General features: G+C 37.2%; 1 long non-coding RNA gene across 2 annotated transcripts in view; it reads left to right on the top strand.

Annotated features, from left to right (window-relative positions):
* Nucleotides 1–5,907: 5,907 nt before the first annotated feature.
* Nucleotides 5,908–20,513, top strand: part of LOC109025994 (uncharacterized) — a 160,302-nt gene continuing 145,696 nt past the window's right edge. The window contains exon 1 of one of the 2 annotated variants that reach the window (XR_008677726.2): nucleotides 5,908–6,328. This is a non-coding gene — a long non-coding RNA (uncharacterized lncRNA). The remainder of the gene's footprint in view (nucleotides 6,329–20,513) is intronic. The other variant, XR_008677727.2, reaches the window with a different exon arrangement.

Raw genomic sequence — 20,513 nt, forward strand, 5'->3', positions numbered from 1 at the left:
TTCAAGCCATTCTCCTGCCTCAGCCTCCCGAGTAGCTAGGACTACAGGTGCCTGCCACCACGCCCGGCTAATTTTTTGTATTTTTAATAGAGACGGGGTTTCACTGTGTTAGCCAGGATGGTCTCGATCTCCTGACCTCGTGATCTGCCCGCCTCAGCCTCCCGAAGTGCTGGGATTACAGGCATGAGCCACTGCGCCTGGCCAGAACTCAGCATTTTTATCAAACAAATTCCAGATCCTAAGACATGTGTGACTAAGGATGTATTTTGGGGTAAATGAGGAAAACAAAAACGTTGAGACCTTTACTTATCTTCAATAATCAATGCATCTCCAAAATGGCGCTATTAAATCTAATCATCTTGGATTTGGTTGATATTTGGATGGCCATATTGCCGAGCTAAACTCCTTTACCTAGAATATTATAATTAGAAAAAAGTCTGAGGAATCATCTAATTCAGGCTCTCAGTTGACAAAGAATTTACCTTACTTTGGTAAAAACTTGTTTGGCTTTATATGGCGGTTTCTCAAAAAACTTTGAATAATTATTTTCTGAAATAATATTCTAAATTGGAAATTGGAATAAAAGATCATTCACGTTCATCTTGAGTATTCGCTTTAAGACTAAAGAGGGAAGTGACTTTGTGATCCAGGTTTGTGACATTGTATTTTAAAGGAGGAATCTATATTTGATGTTGGGAACAATTTTTCACATTCAAAGTCTGAAAACATCTCTGTATCAAACCCAAAGAGATTTTCTCAAGTGAAATAAAGTGAAACAAAGAAAGTAGCATTAGCAGTTCCGAGTTGCAGACAGTTCTTTTTAAAATTTGTTTTTTGGTTCTTCTAGGCCTCATTTGCAAGTTGCTACTTAATTAACTAGGGTGGATAATGTTAGGTAAAGTCCAAAATGTAAAGGAACTACATAGCAATACCAATATTTCAGTATTTCTTCAATAAAAGTTACTGACACTCTCTATATGTCAAGCACTGGAGGGTACCAGTGAAAAGAGATGGTCTGTTGCTATGTTCTGCATTTTCGTTGGTGAAAACAGAGAAGTTGGCTGGGTCATCAATGTAGTACCTCTGGTAAAGCTCAAGTATAGGCAGATTTAATTCAATCTCATGTTTGAATTATTCCCTCTTAAGAGGGAAATAATCCTATTCCCATGGAGTTTTTTGAGGGCACTAAGTGATAGAACACATGTGACTATGACTAGTATAATAAATGATGTATTAAAATCATTCTATAATACATATACAGGAAAATTAATTAAGCATATCATATGAATAAATGTATGATAAGTCAGGTAAAATGCATTAATCCTAGGAATAAAACAAAGCACTGGTAATCTCTCTGAAGGTCTTAGAGCAGGAAGACTCTTGAGACAGGTCTTTATAAAAAATCACTTAGAAATTATATTTACCAATGTGTTCAAACTACATGAACTATTGAGTTTTGCTTTGTAGGACAGTGGAACGAGAAGTGAATTTGGCATTTGGAGACCTTGAACCTTTATTTTCTCACTGCAAAATGACAGAGATAATGGGGCCTATCTTTTAGAGTTGCTATGGGTCTCAGAAAGGATCATGGTTTTTTTTTTTGTTTTTTTTTTTTGAGACAGAGTCTCACTGTGTCGCCCAGGCTAGAGTGCAGTGGCGTGATCTCGGCTCACTGCAACCTCCGCCTCCCGGGTTCAGGCGATTCTCCTGCCTCTGCCTCCTGAGTAGCGCACCACCTTGCCTAGCTAATTTTTGTATTTTTTAGTAGAGACGGGGTTTCACCATGTTGGTCAGGCTGGTCTCAAACTCCTGACCTCATGATCTGCCAGCCTCGGCTTCCCAAAGTGTTGGGATTACAGGCGTGAGCCACTGCGCCCGGCCTAAGTAATTTTTTTTTTTTTTTTTTTTTTTTTGTGGGGGACAGAGTCTCGCTCTGTCGTCCAGGCTGGAGTACAGTGGTGCGATCTCAGGATTTCACTGTGTTAGCCAGGATGGTCTTGATCTCCTGACCTCGTGATCTGCCCGCTTCGGCCTCCCAAAGTGCTGGGATTACAGGCATGAGCCACCACTCCTGGCAGGGATCATGTTTTTAAAATTACTTGAAAATACATATATAGTCATTCAAGTATGAGGTATTATTATTTTAACAGAAATATAGCTACCTATATCTTATATTAGGTTCCTTAATCCACATATATCTCAGAATAGCACCTAATTTGAATTGTAGAATAGTATATTGAAAAGAATCTTTAACTGTTGGAGAAAAATTTGTGTGTGCGTGTGTGTGTGTGTGTGTGTGTGCGTAGGCGCACATGCATGTGTGTGAGGCTTGTCTACTTCTATCGCACATATCAGGTCAAGAAAATGTCTGTACTAAATTGCCAAGTGGTTTAGGTAAAAGTTCATGGAAAGGTATAATTCAAAATTCTGAGACTCTAGCTTGTAACATTTGTAATTTTAAGGCTAAAGACATGAAAATGAACTTAAATTCAATATTCCTTCCAACAGCCTATGATTTTATAACTTTATGATTATACCATATGACCCCAACTGCCTTCTGTGTATGGTGAATGGTTCTAAATTGAAGGCCCTTTATCTTCTAAACTCTGATGAGTTTGGGCATCTACGTCTGGATATAAGAGCTGTGGAGAGATGGACTACTTTCCATACTAAGAAGAGAAAAATTTGGAGTGTTCAGATCTCTCAGGGAGGGGATGAGGAGCAGAGATGGGATGGGGAAGGGAGAAAATGCGGGTAGAAGCCCACATCTTTAATAAAATTTATTAAATTGAAAAGGTGATTGGTGTAGGTAAGTCTCTGTTAAAAACTAGTGACAGACAGACACTGGGTCACTTGACAGAGTGGTTAGGTGTAGTATACATGAAACCACGATGCCAGGACACAGAGGATGATGTAAGACTAAGTCCCTGATAAGTTGCAGAAGGTTTTGGACTTCCACTGACTGTGATATTGGTAGATACCTGAGCAAGATATCTACCAATAGATATCTACCAGTAGATCGTCACCTAGATCTTCAAGGGTGCAAGCAGGTCCCACCTTATACCTGAGTTATACAAGTAAAACATATCTTCATTTATTTATAAGTTTTAACCTACCTACTTCCAAAAGGATAAATGATATATTTGTTGTATTATTTATTATGATGGAACTTTTCATAGAGGAGCTAATCTAGGTCAGTGGTTCTCAAATGAGGAGGAGGTCAGTTTTGCCTTTGGTAGACAGGTATCAATGTCTGGAAATATCTTTGATCATCACAACTCAGGGTTTCTATGGGCACTTTGTGGGTAGAGGCAAGGACCCTGCTCAAAATTCCACAATGTCCGGGACAGACCCCACAGCGAAGAATATCTGACCCAAATGTCAATAGTACTGAGTTGAGAAACCCTGATGTAAGCCAACCTCTCATCTTAATAAATGAGAAGCTGAACATCAAAGAGGGTCAGCGATGTGTGCCAAATCACACAGTGAGCAAACAGATAAGTCCTCTAGTATTTTTCCCATTACAGTGTTTAACTTCTAAGAGCTAAAGTTCTAAAATGGAACTGTTGGAAAATAGACCTTCTTATGGACATATTTAGACTTAAGGTATACTCAATAATTGCATAAATCTTTAAAACATAGTACTGCTTACAGTAGGATATCTAGGCAAAGATGAACATAGAAAATTTAATGACAATATGTATTTAACTATATACAGTAAAAACCATTTTTATAATATTTAACCAATTTACTTCCCAGCACAGTGGTTCTCAGGCTTCAGCATGCCTCACAGTCACCTGGAGGAAAGGCTTACACAAACACAGATTGCCAGGACCCATCCCGAGAGCTTCTGACTCAGTAAGTCTGTCATGAGGCCCGAAAACGTGCATTCCTAGCAAGTTCCCAGGTAGTACTGATGTTGCCGGTTAGGAGACCCCACTTTGAAAACCACTGTCCTAGAATTTAGTAGGTACTTAGTAAATTTTGGCTTAATATTGTAAGTATTCAAACAATATAATCTCACCAAAAAATGTAATCTCACTTTAACATAGATTAGTTAATAATGTTAATTCCCATTTAGAGGAATACAAAGATATATATGGTAGGATCAAAACTAATTTAAACCTCATTTAATTCAAATTCCCCATTTTAAAATGAAAAAAATTAATATATTTTAAGCTTATTACAACAAAGAAGCATCCCTTTTAGCAATAGCCAAAAGAAACAATATTAAATGCAAATCAATTATAGACAATTTGAATACTGACATTGTTATCTGAAAGATATATAAACTCAAAGATTATAAGTACAATTAAGTATGTATCCATCATTTTTTAACTTATGAGGAATAGTCTGAATGCCAAACTGAGTAAAACCTGGTCTGATGGGGCTCTTATCTCAAGCTATGTCTAGGGAAAATGCCTATTGACATCAGTAATATAAAATCAGGCCCCGAGGGACCATAATTGTCTCTTTAAATTATTTGGGAAATCATGTACATGTTTAATCAACTAAATACAGCATACAATTGTAAGTGGTATATTTTCATCATAAATAATCAATGTGCTGCTGTTAATATGGTTAATAGAATGAAAAGTACCTTCAGGGGAATTTATTTTACGATCACTCATTTTCATTCCTTTAATTTAATTTTTAAAATGCAAGAAATTTTAGATACTTTAAAACTACCTGTTTACCTAGAAAGTATGTGCTAAGTAACCTGCCTAATGCCAGTCATCACTGAGAGACACCAAAACAAATGATTGATAGTTAACTTTCCATTTTGCTCTTTGAGATCACGTAGACAGTTTATGCAGACTTTACTTTCCTAACTCATGTCATCCTGTCCAAGGTACTGAACTTTGCTTGCCAAGGACACACAGGAAGATAAACCCTCTCAAATGTGCTACATTTGTCTTCAACTTTTTACATATCCATCTATTTTTTAGATTAGATGCCATCTGTTGTATTATCGTATCTGGTTAAATCTTATTAAAATTCCTGGCCAATGTATCACTCTGCTGCAGCAATCTTACCCTGCTATCTCTCTAGGCTTTTCTGCAGCATTCAATAAAGAGCCTGCTATTTTAACTAATTGCTGAGGCAGGACACAGTGTGAGAGTCTAAAACAGAATCAGCGCTATATCGTTTCTACTTTTACCCATAGAGTGAACAACTGTTCATATCAAACCTGGAATCATCCCTTCAAGTCTCCTAAACACAGCACAGTTTGAGCCAATGCAGTTAATCCACCCTCCTTCAGTGCTAGTGTCGAATGGCGCTTTTGCTGCAGTATTCACCTTGGAACTAAGTAGGCAGGATTCATTATTTGTTGAAGTCACCTAACTGCCAGTTTATTCTTATACGATCACAAACAATCACAACAGAAGACAAATACAGGCATATATATAACTCACTTACAAGGGAAGCAAATTTGCAGCCAGAGACAAGGGCAACGTAACAGCCAAGAACTGCAGTAAATCTCTTTGAGCTAATAGCCACCTCTAATAATGCTCTCCTACAACACCTCCAATCAAATAAATTGTATTCAGAGTTTAAATATCAAATCAACATTCATTCCTTGATGGTTACAGATGATGTCCGATAAGCAAATTTGAATTTATGATTTATTTACTCCTTAAGTGTCTCAAAGCCAGGATTACTGGAAGACTTACTATGTTTATTCAAGCATGCTGACAGAACTGTAATCTCAGTAATTTCTCCCTGCACCTCTCAGCATGACTGACAGGCATCTGCCAAGACTGTAGTACATAAACTGCTGAAACATGCAAAAATATTTACCCCCAAAAGATGTAGTAAAAGCTCAGCTTCCTCCAGCTTCCATAACCCCTGAAGTGTTAATCTGGAGGAACAGTTCCATGAGTTTCCACAGGCCAGCAGTGTGTCTCCTACACTTGACCTAGACAGCCTTACATAATGAAGCACCAGTGCTGGGGAGCTCTCTGAATGTCATCACCAGCAAGAGCAAGAAGTATTGGCAGCAGCAGGCAGCCAGGCAGGCTGGGAGTTTGCATGGAAATCATGAAGTCTTTCTTGTCTTCCTCTTTTGAAATATTTTGGAAGGCGAGTTAAGAATAGCTCAGAAACTGGTCTCATTCTTTTTGTGGGAAGAATGACCAGAAGCATAAAAGCTAAGTCTTCCAGCAAGTGCAAGACACCTCTTTCGGTGTTTGCAGTAAACCTAACAAGAATGAATTGCTATCAGTAAAGTCCTGTACCATGACACCTAAAAGGAAGGAGATGGTAAAGCAAAGTAATAACTCAAAGACAGTCACCAAGGGCTTTTGTCCACCTTTAACTCATTGTGGTGAGTAGAGGGAAATACGTGTATATGTAATGAGATAATTATTGGGGGTGTAAGTTGTTTTGCAGGATGGTAACTAAAGGATCTGTAAAGAGTGTTTATGTTCCTTAAAGATCTTGTTTGTGAGCAAGGTAATAGGATATCAAATTCAGAACGTGATGGGTTAAACTGGTTGTGTTTAATGTATTTCAACTTCTGAAATTCTTACGCAACTAATAAGAAAGCAGATATCTGCCTATGGTGGGTTGCAGATAAATGTCAGATGTGTTAATTAATTACTTCTATTGTCTATACTGAAAAATAAGATCTCAATTTTAGCTTTCAGATTTTGCATATAATCAATCTTTTAGACTCTGAAAATAATTTCTTATAATGGAGCAAGAGGATTGCTGTGCTTTTGAGATAATCTGTGTTAGACTTACTCCTAGATATCTGGGGGATAATGTAAACAGCAAATTTAAAACAATGTACACTCCATCTAATTTTCTTTCAATTATCCCAAATGTGTGCAATGCAAGTTATGCTTTTAAAAGCTAGAAATAAAACAAGTCTTCTATTCTGATTCTGAGTATGGTGATATAGTATTATTAATAAAAGATGACATTATATTGTTTAATTATATATAAAATTGTGGTTTGATATGAGTTGTTGGCTAATATGTATAATTCCTGAGGTAACAGAAATAGAGAAGGAACCACGCATCATTTAAAAATAATCTTAATGTTCTGCTCTTAGCTGGGAAACCTATCTGCTAATGCAACACACTAAGTAGAGTGGGGAAATGAGAGAATTTAGATCTATGAGGGAACACAGTGATCTAATTCCAACCCATTACTTAACTCATAAGGAAACTGAGGTAGAAAGAAGTTAGATGGTATGCCTGATATAGAGGAAGAGGTGAGTGAAAAATGGTTTTCCTGACACTAACTTGTTATTTTGTCACCTATACTGCAATGAATAATTGTCTTTTGATACTGGAGTAAAGGCTTGATGTACAGCGATTTTTTTATATCATACAAATGACAGAAAAAAAAGTGGAGTAGTACTAAATATCTGCTTTTAGCAGTAGTCTGATTTTGGAAAAACAAGTTCTGTACTGATTGGAATGAGAAACTTTCTTCAGTTATTTCTCACAACAGTAATGAACACATTGGTGCAACATTTAATTAAATATTCAATGATGAAATTGTGTTCTGAACATTAAGCTATGTACACCAATTTGTTGGCTCAGATCCTTTTATTTTATTGATGTTGATTATAGTGCTAGGCTTCTCTATCCCTTGGAGAGCTAATGTATGTGAAACAAACAACCCTCAGGAAGCAAAGAACTGGAAAACAGAATGTTTTTTAAAAATATTCTGTCTTATTCTTTTCAAATAAACTAAGCCTTTTGTAATCAGGTGTGTGTTTTTCATTCTTGCATCCCTGCCCCTAGCACAATGCTTTCTGGGCCTCCAATAAGTGTTTGCTGAATGAATCAATGGAAGGATGAAAAGTATTCATAATGTGTCCCTCCCTGTATGGGAAGTGCATAGAGTATGACCTAGTAGAGTTATTTGGAGGAGTCATTTTAAGAAGTGTATAAAAATGTTTTACTAATATATATCAGTTTAATAATTGTCAAAGTAAATGAATGCTTCTGAAATGCATGTTTGGAAATGGTTAAAAGATTTTTTTTGGCACATTCTTCTAATTGGATCAACTTGGTATAGGTTTGGCTGCTTGTAAGAGATAATCAAACATATACTAACTTAACCAAAATAGAAGTTTGTTTTTCTTAAGTGACATTAGTCTGAAGGTAGGACTTCACAGTCTTCAGAGGCCTAAGCTCATTTTTCTTCCTCTCAAACATCCTCAGCTTGTGACTTTCATCCTTCTATTTGTTGTCTCATGGTCTTGAGATGGCTGCCTCACTTCCAGCATCCTAACTATATGCCAGGGAGAAGGATAGGAAGACCAAAAGGCATAAGACACATGCCAGCTAAATCAGGTTCCTCCAAGAGCTTTCCCAAACCCCCTAGAGATTTTAACTTATAGCCTATGGGTCATAACTGTGAAAAATGGCTGCTCCCTCCTGCAAGGGAATCTGGAATCACTGTGTTTTTAGCTGAGCCCATTGCCACCCCTAAATAAAGTTGGGGTTCTGTTTTTAAGACAAAGGATGTATTTCCCCCATATCCATTTTCCATTAATACATAGTTTTGGTTACTGGTAAAATCTTTAAAAATTCAGTGTGATTGGTTAGTCTAAGCTGATTTGTATTCCTAAAGAGCAAAAAGTCTCCTCATTTTATATCTGAGCTTTCTATGAAAAAAAATTATCCTAGTTTTAGAAGAGAATGTTACTTGGGAAACAGATGGGTTTATAACTATATTGTAGTCAGATAGATGTGAAGAGAAAACTGTAGACAGACTTTTCATAATGAAAAATGAAAATAATCCCATGCCCTATTTCATCTCACATTCACCCTACAAAATAAGGTTGTCTGAAGTTTTTTTCTGAAAAGATTCTGACTGGAAGAATAGATAGGCATTGAATTAAAGCTTCAACCTTTGGAATCTCTTCAATTACTAAGCAAAATTTTATCTCACTAATTTAGAAAGGAGGCCTTTAATGAGTTTTTTTTTTTTTTTCCTTTCTTTTCCACTTGTTATCTTGCTGGAGTCAGCTACACTGAATAGCATGTGGCTCCCCCTGGCTGGTCCATGGAAGGTCTTTGTAAGTTCTCCTAATTCAGTCTCAACAATGCCTCTGTAGACCAGAATCTGTTCTTCACATTGGCACAAGAAATAATTTGAAAGGTCCTAGAACATGATAGTCCCTCTATCCAAAAACTTACTTTAGACTTGGAGAATGTTTATGGGCAGGCTGGAATAGCAGCTCTCTAATTTTAGAGGAGCAAATGATGGTCTTCTTAGTGTCTATTAAACCCAATTTTTCTATGGAAGATAGTTGACTTCTGAATCCAGATCGCCATCACCTTGGAATATCCTATTCAAAACCAATTGCATATTACTTCACTAAAAAGCTCTACTTCACTCTACTTCACTAAAAAGCTTCATAGAACATAGTATTCATTTCACCCTCTTGAAGAAATAAATAGGGAAAATTCTTTGTCAAAAATCAGACTATATCCAGACTAACTGGAGACTGCAACATTAAAAAATATTTAGTAACTGGCAGGTATAGATTTTGTAAGTCACAGACTCAAGGTAGAACAAAGTATTAACTTTCATCTTTTTTTATAAATTAATTTGGTTTATATTCTTTTTTACCTAATTGTGGAAAATCTTATTTAATTATTTGTGAGCCCACTGAATGACATTCTGCTTTTTCAGTTATTTCATGTTGAATACACTAAAATGTGAGATTTTTATTTTTGCCGTTTATATTAATTGGAATAACCCTTGTTTCAGCAACAAATACACTCCCAAATCTTGGTGGCTTGGTACAATGAAATTGTATTTCTTGCTCATGAAAAGTTCTACGTGGTTGTTCCCAGTTGGCAGGTGGCATTCCATGTGATCATTTATGGATTCAGGATTCTTCAGTCTTGTGGCACCTCTTGCTTCTAGGTACTCAGAGTCAGCTGATGATGGAAAAGGACATCATGAAGAATTACACCTACCTCTTCAGCCCAGAAGTGACACACATGGCTGGCTTATATTTCAATGGTGAGAAATAGTCATATAGCCCTGTTAGATGCAATGGAAGGCTGAGATATTCCCCTAGCTGGGCAGCCACTTCTTAGAAGGAAACATGAATTTTGGTGGTCACCAAGCTGTCTTTGCCTACCTTTTATCTTTGCAGTTGAAGCCATTTAAAAACATATGTTATCTTTCTGCCAATTATTGTTTAAAAATTAAATTAGAGAACTGAGAGGATTTAATTTGTAGGGAGAAGTAAATTCCATTATGTTGGTGCTATGATTGATTCTATTTTGCACATACTTTTTCTTCTACTCATAGAGCCAAGAGAAACTTCAGTGTAGATTTTCCAGTTGTTACATCATAGTATCTAGGATTCCAGTCTCTTTTACATTTTAAACAAAGCATCCTAAATTGCAACAGTTCTACATACTAGGAGGAGCATGGATGATCAATATGAACTTTAAAAGGGTTATTTCTGAACCCATTCTGATGGTAGCATCCAGCTAATATCCAGCTAACATTTCTGTATTTCAGGTAGGATATAAGAAGGGACAAGGAGAAAGGGGTAGAGTCTATATCAAGAAAGAAAGCTGGTTGTGGTGGCTCACACCCACATCCCAGCACTTTGGGAGGCCAAGGTGGGAGGACAGCTTGAGCCCAAAAATTTGAGACCAGCCTGGGCAACATAAAGAGTTCCTATCTCTACCAAAAAAAAAAAAAAAAAAAAAGTCAGGCATAGTGGTGCATGCCTCTGGTCCCAGTTACTTGGGAGGCTAAGGTGGGTGAATTGTTTGTGCCCAGGAGTTCAAGGATGCAGTGAGCCATGATCACGCCACTGCTCTCCAGCCTAGGTGACAACAGAGCAAGACCCTCTCTCTCAGTAAAAAATAAATTTAAAAAAGTTCTCATAAATCCTTAGTTAACATCTTACTATGTATCTAATTGCCTGGAATTGTTATATGGCTATTTACAGCAGCAAGGGAGGAGGCTGGAGAAACATAGCTTTTAAATTGGATTCATAGATGTTTCAAACAAAACTCAGTTCTCTTGGTAAGGAAGAAGGAAGGAAAGATATGTGGCAGGCAAATAACAATTTCGACCTCAATATTAACAGCCCAATTAATCAGCCTGAAGTGATTATAAACTTGTTTTACACTTTCCAGAGGATTTAGTATTGTGGGTGTGGGTGTGGGTGTGTGTGAGACAGAGAAAGAGAGAGAGACATACACACACACACACACACACACAGAGAGAGAGGAAACAATGGAAGAGACTTGATATTATAAGAAAATTGGGGATGGAGAGGACAAAGAATAAGCTCTAGAAAAAGACAATTTCAGAATATTTTGAGATAAACCCCAAATAAACGATGAAGGATATTCTAGAATAATGGAGAAATAGATTACAGTTCAATAGAAACACAAAGTGGTCTGAAAAATATATCACTGGAGCAGATATGTTTATGATTAGTGCCCTGTGTTGGAACTGAGAAGGACGAGGCTCAGACAGGATGCTGTCCTTAGTAATAATGCCTGAGGAATCTGCTTATTCCAAGTGATCTATTTCATAAGGGAGCTGAGGAAAAGCAACTGTTCTTTAGTGATTCCACAATCCAAAGTCCAGTTTGTCTATCTAAATATATGGACAATAAATAGAAAGATCAAAGAGGATGTTTTACCAGGCAGGCCAGCTAATGTGGTGACTAAGGTGGGTGGCCAACACGGATGAGGTCCTCTAGCTCTAGTCAGTGTTGGGGTTTTGAGTGTCAGTTGCTGTTTTACACTACATATGTTGCTTTGAATCCGACATCTAGCAAGAAAGAGGAAGGGAAGGGGAGAGAGAGAGAGAGAGAGAGAGAGAGAGAGAGAGAGTGAATGTTAATTGGTGCTGAGGATGAACCCCTAGGCAATCTAGAAACTGCTTTCATTTAAAAGAGTTATGTAACCTAGTGTTTAATGAGTCAGGGTTTTTGTAGATTTGTAATTTTGCCTTTCTGCATTTTTCAGTCTTGGATTCTCTTCTGAACCTGCAGGGATATGTACAAAGTAGGTGTTCTACTTAGTCCAGGAAGAAGCACCCCCAAAATTTTCTGTTCTCCTTACCAGCTGCCTCACTTCGTTGTGTACATGCACACCCACCACTAGAACTTCTCAGTTTTGAAATTAAAAGAGAATCATCTAGGTCAGGACATGAGTGTGGATGGGAGGATGCAGGGAGGCAGGCAGCTGGAAAGAAGGAAGAGCTAAGTGTTCAATTTTTGTCCTTTCTGGCATTTTCTCTTTTCCAAGTTGGTTTCCCAAGTGAGATCTCAGAACACACAGTCCCTGGTTAACTCTCCAGTACATTAGATTATCTCCGATTTCACCCTAAAAGGCCTAAATGGCTGGCACAAATGTACTGTCGTTTCTTTTCTGGGATCCCCACATCTAATTTTTAGTCAATCTCCACATAGTTAGCCTTCTCAGGAACTCCATTCTAGATCTGTGAATAAGTCTCAGACCAGATCAAGAGTTTACTTTTACACCCACTTATTTTGGCCAGTGTTCTAGTATCATTGAATTGCTTACAGGTATGAGAGATCTTTATGCTATTTCAAGCCTCTGTGAATATGCTCAGGCTGCTTTCCATCAAGGGCATTCATCTTCCCTCATTCCACCAAGACCTGGCTTCACCATTCCATCCTCAGTCCTTTCCCAAAAGTCAAAGGATGCTGATACACTACTAAGTATCAATTACACCTATTATTGATTAGGTTTAAGAACCAGTTCTTTCAGACTGCCTTTCCTGATTCCTCTACCCCCATCTTAGTGGAAAGGATTCCCGCTCACTGGGATGGTGCTGTGGACTATAATAAAATTCTAATGTGCTTATACTTTGTTAAACATATTTGCCTATATGTCACCAATCTCAAGTAATTAGTTAATTATTTGAAAGCAAAGATTGTAGATTATTCATCTTTGAATTTTCAGCACCTAAAACAGAGCCTTACAAGAACACAGTATGCATTCAACTATAGTTCTTTGCCATTAAAATTGTAATTATTGATAGAAATGAAGATGAACCCTATCTATTTTAAGAAAGCCAAATACATGCAAGCATAGATTTATTGAATAGAAAATACTAGGGATAATGATATGTCCTATAAAAAGATGCTCACTTTGTAAGAGATCACCAGGTTATCATCGAAAATATCATCTAAAAATTATCTTTACACTCAGTTCACTCCAGAAAAAAATTATTTCTTAAAATAAGCAACATCAATACTTCAAAAATCCAATTGAAGGCAATTGCTTGTTTTTTAAAAAAAAATTATATCTGGTTATAGTAGCAGCTCCAGTTTGACTATTATCTGCCTATTTTATTAAATCCATGTATAAGAATTTAAAATTACCTCTCTTTTGAGAAGCTAGACGTTGGTAGTCTATTTTATAAAATACCCTAAAAATTATAGAAATGACATGTAGACTTTATGACATATCTTTAAATTCAATATTTTTGTCCTATATTATATATGATGTTTTAGTTTCTCAAAACTCTGACATTTGATTATTTTATTGCTATAGCAATCCTGTAATAGGTGTTGAACATATTTCATGACTCTACCCCACAGTTCCCTTTAAAAAAACGTGGAGGAAGAGTGCACATGACTCTTCCCAAATCTCACAGTTAGATTACTGACTGTTCCCTTCTAATTTATTTACTTACTTTTGGAATTTATGTTTGCCCATTATAGGCCTCCATTCTGTTCAATGTGCTCAGTACATTTATTAGTATATCAGCAATTCAAGCAGTCAACAAACACTTCTTCTGTGTCACCCTTTGTTTATTGTTTCTGCAAAATCTTCAGGCATTTTTAGTCAGATTTTCAAATTAAGCTATTAAACTTTGAACCCAGCTTTAGCAGTGCTATACTCAAATAGCAAATCTTAGCTCCCTCCTACATTCTTGTGTTAATATCTGTGAGTACATAGAACTCTAAACCAGCAGAGTGCTCTCTCCTTAAGGCCAGAGTTCTCCTGGAGGTGGAGAACTAAGGTTATATTTTCTGTACTGCTTAATCCAGACCGAACTTTTTCTGCTTGTTCTTTTGGCCTCATCTCTTTCCCACCCCCTCTTCACAGCCCATGCCCCTCGCCCCGCTCCCAGGTTTTCAGTTGAAGAAAAGACCTGGAAAAATTAGATAACTTGCTTGAGGTCACAAAGCTAGTTGGCAGCAGGGCTTGGCCAATAAATAGGATTTCTTGACTAGAGTAAAATAAATGAAAAATCAATATAACTGAAATGAACAACAAACAATCAAGATTTGTTTTTGTGGATACAGCTGGATTACAAAAATTTTAAGATGTATTCCACTTAGCAAAACCTCTAAACATGTTCTTTATAGTGACAATATATATTCTGAGACTTCCTCTTCTTGTTCTTGTAAAAGAAGTTGATGAGAACGTTGGGCTAATGGCAGATAAATGTGAATCATAATTTATATTTGTATAAGTATGTCAATAGTTTAGAAAGATTATTTGATCCTCTAGAAGCTTGGATTCTTACCAAATCCATGTGAGGTGGCGCTATGGTTTGGATATTTGACCCTCCAGATCTTAGGTTGAAATCTGATTCCCAATGTTGGAGGTAGGGCCTAATGGGAGGTGTTTGGGTCATGGGTGGATCCCTCATGAATGGCTTGGTGCCATCCTTGCAGTAATGAGTGAGTTCTCATGCTATTAATTCCCAGAGACAGCTGATTGTTGAAAAGAGCCTGGAACCCTCTGCTCCCTCTTGTTTTCTCTCTTACTATGTGATCTTTGCACACACTGGCTCCCCTTCACCTTCCACCATGAGTGGAAGTTTCTCAAGGCCCTCACCAGAAGCAGGTGCCAGCACCATGCTTCTTGTACAGCCAGCAGAACCATGAGCCCAATAAACCTTTTTTGAAAAATAAATTACCTACCCTCAGGCATTATTTTATAGCAACATAAAGAGACTAAGACGGGCAAGTAAGGCAGTCATTTACCTGATTCCATGCTCCTGTTAAGATGGAGGCCAGGATTCATTCCAGGTAGTGGAACACTGTGTGTTGCACTCTATGCAACATTTTACACTGTAGGATTCTACTAACCCAGTGCAGTGCTACAAGGATGTGAGGTGAAAAATAAGAGAGAAGAACATCAAATTCTAACCCAACCCTGCCACAGAGAATCTCTATTACCACTCAGGCTCCCACTTTGAATTTTGAAAGTGAAGATCATGATTTCAAAGATGGGCTCAGACTTGTGAAATCTAGTGATGAACAGATATTCAGAAATGCCAAGCTCTGATATTATTGTGAGTAACAATTAGTTCCCAGATGATTTTTATTTTGGGGAAGAAAATCTCAGAAGTGATTAGTCAACTAGCCGAACAGCTGCAAAAGTCTTCATATTTGAAGACATTGCCCTCTTTTCAGAGGACAGGCAATAGAGCTCCAAATGCAAGCAGATTTTGCACACACCAGGAATTACTCTGTCAGCAGGCCTAATTAGGTAGAAAAAGTTTCCTCTGATTCCAATAGTAAGGCACATTATAAATCAATGACTCACAGAATTTAGAGGTTGGAGGAAACCCCGATTTTGCTATTGCCCCACTTGGCTAACTTAGCAAGTACAGAAGAAGATGGAATTTGACTTCAATTAGTGTTCCTTTTAAAGAAAAAATATTTCTAGAACACACCCAATCTTTCTTTAGTAATGTAAAACATTTTAAATTTAACACGTTAGTGGTTTGACGTTTAATATTTTGAGCCCTAATGAATTCTGTTTTATTTAATAGACAATAACATTTGATATATTATACTTATGAATGCTTAAAACACATAAGTTAGGCCATTTTTTAACACAAACTTATTATACAGAACAAAGCAGAAAAAAATAGCACTTATAACACCACATGCTGACCATATTCTCTCTATAATCCTGGTTCCTTAGCATTCAGGGCAAATTTTGTAGGGGAAAGTGGGACTAATGATATTTCCCTCAGGGAATTGTTGTAAACTTTACTGGGAAAATATATGTTAATAACTGGCACATGATAGGTGGTCAATAATGTTCATTTCTAACCTTCTTGCTGCCCTCATGTAAAGACAGGAATTTTTATCCCTAGTAAGCCAAAGGAGGACTACTTTTAGCCAGGTAAATCTTCAGATTCAACTAGATTAGAAATTTTTTCTTTGAGTTTTTTTTAGAAAATTCTTTTGTATTATGATTTATCTGTTAAAGGAAAGGTAGGAAGGTTGGAAGTGTTCCTTATTCATATAGAAAGCCCACTTTCAGTGTATGTGCTAGCCAGTGATCCACTGATTGAGCTTCCCAAGTATCCTTACTTCTGATGTACTTAGCCATCTGCTGTGTCCTAGCTAACCCTAGCTAAGAGCAAGGAATATTCACTGACCACCCAGTTCTTCTTCTCCTTCTCCCCCCATCTTCTAGAAGTAAGCACTCAACTCAATCCTTGTGGATAATTGAAGGTCTGGGAAATATGTAACATGGACAATATTACACTGTATGATCAGTGTTGTATTAAGCCTTAAAAATGTAGCATATAAATTTGTTTTTGTCAAATGGAAAGACAGAATAAAAGGGATACATTGGATTTTAAAGGAGAATAACACCACCTCCTTCTCTGGTGGACTGAGACATGTTTTTGGGAAAAGTGGGATTTGGATAGAAAAATGGAGGTGGGGACATCACTGAGAAGAATGTAGAGTAAAGGGAAAGAGTGAACTGGTTAATCCTCCTTGAAAGAAAAAGAAAAGGAGAGGAGTATCCCAGAAAGAAGGAAATGGTCAGTTTATCTGGAGTTAAGCAGTTGTGTATTATCATGATTAATCACAGGAACAGTTGCCAAGCTTTCATTATAAAAATATTCTCCAGGAGAATTCATCAAGTTCCATTGCCTATTAATTTCTGTCCATGCATTTTATTTGGCATCTTCAATGACAGAGGACACTTTTAAAAAAAAGAAATGAAGACAAAAGAAAAAGTTCATTAGAGAAATAATTTATGTGTGATATTTAAAAATTAAGCCACGTCATCATCCTAAGAAAACTACGAGACTTTAGTTTTAGTATAAACTTGCAGTGTGTTCTTGAGATTTCTAAATATAAGGCTTAACATTTTTTCCTTAATACACATCGATTTGGCATCTCATATGTATTATTTATCAGGAAATTATAAAACAAAGTAAAATGAGGTTTTACTAAAATGCACATCATTTTTAGATATGGGATTTTAAAACTTGATTTATAATCCTACTTTTACCATGAAATACTCTTTTGTTGTATGACCTCGAGTACATTTCCCATCTGTGAATCTGTGTAATCATGTACAAAAATAAATGAGACAAAACCTAAGTGCATTTTAACCTCTTCAAATTGTAAAAAGTGTATAATATTACATTTTCAAAAGAAAACACAATCCTTTTTTATTTATAGCCTTTTTGAAAACCGTGTTAATAATAAACAGAATCTGCAAAGTTCAAATCATTTTTTTTTTGTTAGGTGGCATGAGACTTTTTTTAGGACTACAAACCAGCATCTAGCCTAGTTAAATCTTAATTTCAAAACCAACTTCCTAAAGAAACTTAATGAGATAAAGGAAGATTTTAGAAGGAGATCTTCTTTCTGTTCCTGGTGGGGAATAGCAAGGACTCCTGAAATATGTATAATTTAACACTGATAACAACACAAGGCTTAGCAGTTCCAAAGTGTATCACAGATAAAATCACACTTGACCTAAATGACCTTATAAAAGCGAATGTTGTATTCAAGCCTCACCACTGAAACTGGTAAAAGTATGGCTCTCTTAGGAATGTGTGCCATCTTCCATGTGGAGGACATACCCACTGAGGGACAACTGCTGATGAATGGTTACTCCACTTCTGAGCATAGCCAAAGAGTCCCTCCGGTCAGGTTATCATCTCTTCTCAGTTCCTCAATAGGAAGACTGAGCTCCAACTCTGAATCAAAGTGAGTTAGAGAGAACATTTGCAGATATAAACTAGCTCAGACTACTGATTAAGCAGACTACTGATTAAGCATTACTGTTGCATCTCTAGCAATAGAAGTGATGGTTTGTGTGTTTTTCTTTTTTAGAATCCCTGCAAGAAAGCCTATGGCAAGTTTCTGCATATTCCTGGTTTCTCACAGCCCTGAGAAACTCTTTCAGACATTTTCTTAAGCCTGGGACCTATATGGGGATGAAATTCTAGCTACACATGAATAAATAATATCAGTGCTAATAGTGCATACACTTTTTGTTGTGAGGTAATTTTGTCCTAAATACCAATTGCTATACATTTTTAATTTCCCAGAATAAATCAAACTTTCCTTTACAAAGTGGCTAATGAAAGAGTAAGCCCTTATTCTGTTTTTCCATTTGACAAAAACAAATTTATATGCTACATTTTTAAGGCTTAAGAACATAGAAGACTCTCTATTTCCCAAAGTAGATGTGAATTTTCTAGTTTCCAGTACAACTTTTTAATATTTAAAGTTTAGTAAATTGTGGAAGCCAAAATAAAGCTATGATTTTACAAAACATAATTCGTAATAAATCTTTATTCCAAATCATTTGTAGTTAACAATAATATAGTGAAAAAATCATAGGAAAACTCAGATCTGGAGTGAGATTCTGGCTCTACCAATTAATAGTATTATGGCTTGCAGAACTTGCTTAAATTTTATGAGTCTTTGATCTTATCTGTTAAATGGAGATGATATTCTAAAATCATAGGATTGTAAAATAAGATAATGAGGTAATGTGTTCAGCATATCAAAGGCATTCAGAAAATACTACTCTTCTTTTCCACTGTCCTTAATCAAGTTGAAAGCATAGAGTGGGAATTTAACGAATGCACCACTGAAAAACAAAAACAATAAAACCTTTATGATTTTATCCTAGGCCTTCTATTTTTCTCACTTTATAAACTTCTAGGCCATATTGATCACTTTGTTGGGTACAGTTACCACCTATGTGCTGATGGTCTCCAAATTCCTATTTCTGGTTCAAATACATTTCCTGTTCTCTAGACCCTTATGCGTGCTTTTTAGTATATGTCTCTGTTAAACTTACTTTAAATTCAACATTTCCAGAGCTGAGTTTCACATTCACACAATTGCACTCCCTCCTACCTTTAAAAAAATACAATGGCAAACAATCGGCTTCTCTTGCTTTGTTTCCTAGCATAGGTGCCAAAGCCAGAAATTTGGGATACAACTTAGACTACTCCCTGTCTAAAGTTTTTACATTCAGTCATTAAGTCCTGCGCCTTCTACTTCTTTCAGGTCCATTTAAAACTCTCCATTCTTCCTGTCACTACCCCACTGCAGGCCACCACAATCTGTTGCCTGGATTTTTGCAACCAATTTTCAGCTAGTCGGTCTGCCTCTAGTCATGCTTCTCTCCAGTCTATTGCTCATATTACAGCCAGAAAGACTTTCTTTCTTTCTTTCTTTCTTTCTTTCTTTCTTTCTTTCTTTCTTTCTTTCTTTCTTTCTTTCTTTTCTTTTCTTTCTCTCTTTCTCTTTCTTTCTTTCTCTCTCTCTCTCTTTCTCTCTTTCTCTTTTTTACAGAGTCTCGCTCTGTAGCCCAGGCTGGAGTGCAGTGGCACAATCTTGGCTCACTGCAAGCTCTGCCTCTCGGGTTCACGCCATTCTCCTGCCTCAGCCTCCCGAGTAGCTGGAACTACAGGTGCCCACCACCACTCCTGGCTAATTTTTTTGTATTTTTAATAGAGACGGGGTTTCACCGTGTTAGCCAGGATGGTCTCGATCTCCTGACCTCATGATCCGCCTGCCTCAGCCTCCCAAAGTGCTGGGATTACAGGCGTGAGCCACCGCGCCCGGCCCCCAGAAAGACCTTTCTAAATATAAAACAGGTTGTGTCTCTTCCATGCCTAAAGCCCAGGCCTTTCATTGTCGTAACCTGATTTATTAAGACATATCTTTAACATGCTTTATTTACAACGAGGTGCACTTTCTAGATGCTACCCTCACCCACAGGAACTCAAACATTCATTGTGGTATTGCGGCCAAGAGCTCTCAGTTGTGTCCCTTCCTGGGACTTTTCCTAGGCAGAAGAGGACCTGCTTGCCCAAGGTCACGTCCTTCCTGGTGGGTAGCCTATATAGACTATGTCCAATGCATGCACCACTTGGGGTATAAAATTCTAGCCCCCATCCCAAATGGGAACAACTCTGAAGGTCCATTCCAATGTCAGAGTTCTCCGTGAAATTGTCGGAATCCTTTGTTGCGACTATATTATAGCCAAATTTCTGCCCCTGCACTTACAGAGAGAAGGTGAGCAGTTGGCTTTCATTGCTTCCCCACAGGTATAGACCTTGGAAGCTCTCCCCATAAACATCCCATATGAAAACCTCAACCTCTGAGTCTGTTTCCAAGAGACTCTGCCTTTGACTCAAGACTTTAGACTTTTGTATGGACTATTTAGCATTTAAGCATCACACTGCATCACTTCTTCCCTTTGCATTCTATATTCTGCCCAATCTGA

Source organism: Gorilla gorilla, chromosome 11 (assembly GCF_029281585.2).
Source record: "Gorilla gorilla gorilla isolate KB3781 chromosome 11, NHGRI_mGorGor1-v2.1_pri, whole genome shotgun sequence".
Classification (NCBI taxonomy): domain Eukaryota; kingdom Metazoa; phylum Chordata; class Mammalia; order Primates; family Hominidae; genus Gorilla; species Gorilla gorilla.